Below are 6,806 nucleotides of genomic sequence, written 5' to 3' on the forward strand. Positions count from 1 at the left end.
ACATGGAAGTGTCAATGCTCAGCCCAAGCATACACCAAGTGGGCCCGGAAGAAGATTTCTGCATTAATTACTGATTTCTGTAAACCCTAGGCTACTAGTTCTCTATAAATATGACCTTTTGCTATTGTATTTTCATCTTGGGACGTTTAGTCCTTAGACCTTTGAGGCTGGCCATTCGGCCATGCTTACACTATTTGTTCTTATGTATTTTCAACGGTGGAGTTTCTACACACCATAGATTAAGGTGTGGAGCTCTGCTGTTCTTCATGAATTAATACAAGTACTATTGTTTTTCTATTCAACTCAAGTCTACTTCTTCTCCAAGATATTCATTCGTTCTTCAACTTGATGAATGTGATGATCCGTGACACTCATCATCATTCTCACCTATGAACGCGTGACTGACAACCACTTCCATTCTACATGCAAACAAGCTTGAATGCATATCTCTTGGGTTTCTAATCTAAGATTGGAACCTTTGTGGTATAGGCTAGAATTATTGGCGGCCATTCCTGAGATCCAGAAAGTCTAAACCTTGTCTGTGGTATTCCAAGTAGGATCTGGAAAGGGATGACTGTGACGAGCTTCAAACTCGCGATTGTGGGGCGTGTGACAGATGCAAAAGGATCAATGGATCCTATTCCGACATGATCGAGAACCGACAGCTGATTAGCCGATGTTGTGACAGAGCATCAGTACCATTTTCACTGAGAGGACGGGATGTAGCCATTGACAACGGTGATGCCCAACATAAAGCTTGCCATGGAAAGGAGTATGAATGATTGGAAGATGGCAATAGGAAAGCAGAGGTTCAGGAGGAACAAAGCATCTTCATACACTTATCTGAAATTCCAACCAAAGAATTACATAAGTATCTCTATCTTTATTTTATGTTTTATTTATCTTTTAATTATCAATTCTCTATAACCATTTGAATCCGCCTGACTGAGATTTACAAGGTGACCATAGCTTGCTTCAAGCCGACAATCTCCGTGGGATCGACCCTTACTCATGTAAGGTTTATTACTTGGACGACCCAGTGCACTTGCTGGTTAGTTGTGCGGAGTTGTGATAAAGAGTTGAGATTACAATTGTGCGTACCATGATGATGGTGCCATTGATGATCACAATTTCGCATACCAAGTTTTTGGCGCCGTTGCCGGGGATTGTTCGAGTTTGGACAACTGACGGTTCATCTTGTTGCTTAGATTAGGTATCTTTTCTTCAGAATTTTTAAGAATGAATTCTAAAGTTTCAAGGTGATGTTCCCATCACAAAAGCTGATTGATTCTCATCAATTTAGCTATTGAATGTAATGTCCTGCTGAAGTTTGGCCAAACATGTCTAATCTTTTTAGACTGAAGCTTTAGACTAACATTGCATGATTCCTGGAATTCTTATTAAAAGTTTTGATTCTCTTTATTTTCTTTTCTATATAATTTTCGAAAAAACTACAAAAAATTTTAAAATCATAAAACCAAAAATATTTTATGTTTCTTGTTTGAGTCTATTGTCTAATTTTAAGTTTGGTGTCAATTGCATGTCTTTATCCTTCTAATTTTTGAAAATTTATACATATTGTTCTTCATTGATCTTCAAGTTGTTCTTGATGATTTCAGTGCTCTGATCTTTAAATTCTCTTGTTTTGTGTGTTTTGTTGTTTCTTACATGCATTTTTACATTGTTATAGTCCTTAGTATACAAACTTTTAAGTTTGGTGTCTTGCATGCATTGTTTATTTGATCTTAGTTGCATTTTTTTATTGATTTCCATCATCAAAAATTCAAAATATTTTTTAAAACTATGTCTTTTCAAGTCAATAATACAGAGAATTGAAGATTCAGAACATTCAGCAGAGGAATCAAACAGAAAAAGCTGGGTGTTCAAAACGCCTAGTGAAGAAGGAAAACTGGCGTTTAAACGCCAGCCAGGGCACCTGGCTGGGCATTTAACGCCCAAAAAGGTAGAGTTTTGGGCGTTAAACGCCAGAATGGGCACCATTCTGGGCATTTAACGCCAGGATGACACTAGAGGGAAGATTTTGTTTTTAATTCACATTTTTTTTCAAGTTTTCATAATTTTTCAAAATCAAATCTTTTTCAAATCATATCTTTTCAATCATATTTATTTCAAAATCAATTTCTTTCCATTTTATATTTATTATTTTCAAAAATCCTTGCTATAATTAAAGATTTACTTCAAAATTTTCAAGTTGTTACTTGCCTATTAAGAAAGGATCAAACTTTAAATTTTAAAATCATATCTTTTAATTTCTTGATAGTCAAGTAATCAACTTTAATTTTAAAAATTTTCTTTTTCTAAATTGATTTTCAATCATATCTTTTCAAACATATCTTTTCAATCACATCTTTTTCAAAATTAATTTTTTCAATCATATCTTTTTCTAATTTCAAAATCTTTTTCAAAAATCACTTTATTTCTTTCCCAATCTTAGTTTTCGAAAATCTCAATCAAATTTTCAAATTTCTTTTTAATTATTTCAAAATCTTTTTTAATTATTTTCGAAGATTCTTCCCCTCTTTTCACATCCTTCTATTTAAAGGACTAAGACTCCTCATCAAGGTGCAATTTGAACTCTGTCCCTCTTGATAAGTTCGAATTCCCTCTTCTCCACCTCCTCCTTCTATTCTTCTTTTCCTCTGACACCTCAAGGAATCTCTATACTGTGACATAGAGGATTCCCTACTTTCTTGTTCTCTTCTCTTTCATATGAGCAGGAACAAAGATAAAGGCATACTTGTTCAAGCTGATCCTGAACCTGAAAGGACCTTGAAGAGAAAGCTAAGAGAAGCTAAAGAACAATTCTCTTTAGAGGGCCTAACAGAACTCTTCAAAGAAGAAGAAACCATGCAGCCGAAAACAACAACAATGCCAACAATGCAAGGAAGGTGCTTGGTGACTTTACTGCACCTACTCCTGATTTCTATGGGAGAAGCATCTCAATCCCTGCCATTGGAGCAAACAACTTTGAGCTTAAACCTCAATTAGTTTCTCTAATGCAACAGAATTGCAAGTTTCATGGACTTCCATTGGAAGATCCTCATCAGTTCTTAGCTGAATTCTTGCAAATCTGTGACACTGTCAAGACCAATGGGGTTGACCCTGAAGTCTACAGACTTATGCTCTTTCCTTTTGCTGTAAGAGACAGAGCTAGAACATGGTTGGATTCACAACCTAAGGAAAGCCTGAACTCTTGGGAAAAGCTAGTCAATGCCTTCTTGGCAAAGTTCTTTCCACCTCAAAAATTGAGTAAGTTTAGAGTGGAAGTCCAAACCTTTAGACAGAAGAATGGTGAGTCCCTCTATGAGGCTTGAGAGAGATACAAGCAATTGATCAGAAGGTGCCCTTCTGACATGCTTTCAGAATGGAGCATCATAGGAATCTTCTATGATGGTCTGTCTGAACTATCCAAGACGTCATTGGATAGCTCTGCTGGAGGATCTCTTCATCTGAAGAAGACGCCTGCAGAAGCTTAAGAACTCATTAAAATGGTTGCAAATAACCAATCCATGTACACTTCTGAAAGGAATCCTGTGAATAATGGGATAGCTCAAAAGAAAGGAGTTCTTGATATTGATACTCTGAATGCCATATTGGCTCAGAATAAAATATTGACCCAACAAGTCAATATGATTTCTCAGAGTCTGTCTGAAATGCAAGCAGCAACAGGCAGTACTAAGGAAGCTTCCTCTGAAGAAAAAGCTTATGATCCTGAGAACCCAGCAATGGAAGAGGTGAATTACATGGGAGAATCCTATGGAAACACCTATAATCCTTCATGGAGAAATCATCCAAATCTCTCATGGAAGGATCAACAGAGACCTCAACAAGGTTTCAACAACAATAATGGTGGAAGAAACAGGTTTAGCAATAGCAAGCCTTTTCCATCATCTTTTCAGCAACAGACAGAGAATTCTAAGCAAAACCCCTCTGACTTAACAACCATTGTCTCTGATCTAATCAAAATCACTCAAAGTTTCATGACTGAAACAAGGTCCTCCATTAGAAATTTGGAGGCACAACTGGGTCAGCTGAGTAAGAAAATTACTGAACTCCCTCCTAGCACTCTCCCAAGCAATACAAAAGAGAATCCCAAAAGAGAGTGCAAGGCCATAACCACATCTCACATGGCCGAACATGGAGAGGAGGAAGAGGCAGTGATTCCCAATGAGGAAGACCTCAATGGACGTCCACTGACCTCCATGGAATTCACTAATGAGGAACCATGGGAATCTGAGGCTTAGACTGAGACCATAGAGATTTCATTAAATTTACTTCTGCCATTCATGAGCTCTGATGAATATTCCTCCTCTGAAGAGGATGAAGATGTTACTGAAGAGCAAGTTGCTAAGTACCTTGGAGCAATCATGAAGCTAAATGCCAGGTTGTTTGGTAATGAGATTTGGGAGGATGAACCTCCATTGCTCATCAAAGAACTGGATGACTTGACTAGGCAGAGATTACCTCTGAAGAGACAAGATCCTGGAAAGTTCTCAATACCTTGTACCATAGGCATCATGACCTTTGAGAAGGCTCTGTGTGACCTAGGGTCAAGCATAAACCTCATGCCTCTCTCTGTAATGGAGAAGCTAGGGATTATTGAGGTACAAGTTGCAAAAATCTCACTGGAGATGGCAGATAATTCAAAGAAACAGGCTTATGGACTTGTAGAGAATGTCTTAGTAAAGGTTGAAGACCATTACATCCCTGCTGATTTTATAGTCCTAGAGACTGGGAAGTGTATGGATGAATCCATCATCCTTGGCAGACCCTTCCTAGCCACAGCAAAAGCTGTGATTGATGTTGACAGAGGAGAATTGATCATTCAAGTGAATGGAGACTCCCTTGTGTTTAAAGCTCAAGGATATCCCTCTGTTACCATGGAGAGGAAGCACGAAGAGCTTCTCTCAATACAGAGTCAAACAGAGCCCCCACAGTCAAACTCTAAGTTTGGTGTTGGGAGGTTCCAACATTGCTCTGAACATCTGTGAGGCTCCATGAGAGCCACTGTCAAGCTATTGACATTAAAGAAGCGCTTGTTGGGAGGCAACCCAATTTTTACTTATCTATGTTAAATTTCTATTTTCCTTTGTTATTTTATGTTTTCTGTAGGTTGATGATCATGTGAAGTCACAAAAACAATTGAAAAAGCAAAAACAAAGTAAAAAACAGAATGAAAATAGAACACCCTGGAGGAGAAACCTACTGGCGTTTAAACGCCAGTAAGGGTAGCAGAATGGGCGTTAAACGCCCAGTCTGGCACTATTCTGGGCGTTTAAAGCCAGAAAAGGGCACCAGACTGGCGTTTAATGCCAGGAATGGGCAAGAAGCTGGCATTAAACGCCAGAAATGGGCAGCAGCCTGACGTTTAACGCCAGGATTGGCAGAAAGGGGGCGTTTTGCACGCCACTTGGTGCAGGGATGAGATATCCTTGACACCTCAGGATCTGTAGACCCCACAGGATCCCCACCTACCCAAAAACCCCTCACCTATCAAATCCCACCATTCTCTTCACCACTCACATCCATCCTTCATAAAACCCCACCTACTTCACCATCCAAATTCAAACCACTTTCCCTCCCAAACCCACCCTCTATAGCCGAACCATACATACCCCTCTCACCCCTATATAAACCCATCTTCACTCCTTCATTTTTACACAACCTAAACACGACTTCTCCCCCTTGGCCGACACACAAAGCCCACTCCATCTCCTCTATTTCTTCTTCTTCTACTCTCTTCTTTCTTCTTTTGCTCGAGGACGAGCAACCTTCTAAGTTTGGTGTGGTAAAAGCTAAAGCTTTTTGTTTTTCCATAACCATTTATGGCACCAAAGGCCGAAGAAACCTCTAGAAAGAGAAAAGGGAAGGCAAAAGCTTCCACCTCCGAGTCATGGGAGATGGAGAGATTCCTCTTAAGGGTGCATCAAGACCACTTCTATGAAGTTGTGGCCAAGAAAAAAGTGATCCCCGAGGTCCCTTTCAAACTCAAAAAGAATGAATATCCGGAGATCCGACATGAGATCCGAAGAAGAGGTTGGGAAGTTCTCACCAACCCCATTCAACAAGTCAGAATCTTAATGGTTCAAGAATTCTATGCCAATGCATGGATCACCAAGAACCATGATCAAAGTGTGAACCCGGACCCTAAGAATTGGCTTACAATGGTCCGAGGAAAATACTTGGATTTTAGTTCGGAAAATGTGAGGTTGGCATTCAACTTGCCCATGATGCAAGGAGATGCACACCCATACACTAGAAGGGTCAACTTTGATCAAAGGTTGGACCAAGTCCTCATGGACATCTGTGAAGAGGGCGCTCAATGGAAGAGAGATTCAAGAGGGAAGCCGGTACAACTAAGAAGGCATGACCTCAAGCCCGTGGCTAGGGGATGGTTGGAGTTCATCCAATGCTCAATCATTCCCACTAGCAACCAGTCCGAAGCTACTATAGACCGGGCTATCATGATACATAGCATCATGATTGGAGAGGAAGTGGAAGTTCATGAGGTTATATCCCAAGAACTCTACAAGGTAGCGGACAAGTCCTCTCCTTTGGCAAGGTTAGCCTTCCCTCATCTCATTTGTCACCTTTTCAATTCGGTTGGAATTGACATAGAGGGAGACATTCTCATTGATGAGGACAAACCCATCACTAAGAAAAGGATGGAGAAAACAAGAGAACCTCATCAAGAGCATGAGGAAATTCCTCATCATGAAATCCCTGAGATACCTCAAGGGATGCATTTTCCTCCACAACTATTGGGAGCAAATCAACACCTCCCT

At 39.8% G+C, this 6,806-nt stretch overlaps 1 non-coding gene across 1 annotated transcript; it reads right to left on the minus strand.

The window, feature by feature from the left end:
* Positions 1–3,272: 3,272 nt before the first annotated feature.
* Positions 3,273–3,376, minus strand: LOC112787821 (small nucleolar RNA R71). Its single transcript, XR_003195211.1, has one exon. It is a non-coding gene; the product is annotated as a small nucleolar RNA R71 (small nucleolar RNA).
* Positions 3,377–6,806: the final 3,430 nt, after the last annotated feature.

The sequence above is a fragment of the Arachis hypogaea genome, chromosome 20 (genome assembly GCF_003086295.3).
Source record: "Arachis hypogaea cultivar Tifrunner chromosome 20, arahy.Tifrunner.gnm2.J5K5, whole genome shotgun sequence".
NCBI lineage: Eukaryota > Viridiplantae > Streptophyta > Magnoliopsida > Fabales > Fabaceae > Arachis > Arachis hypogaea.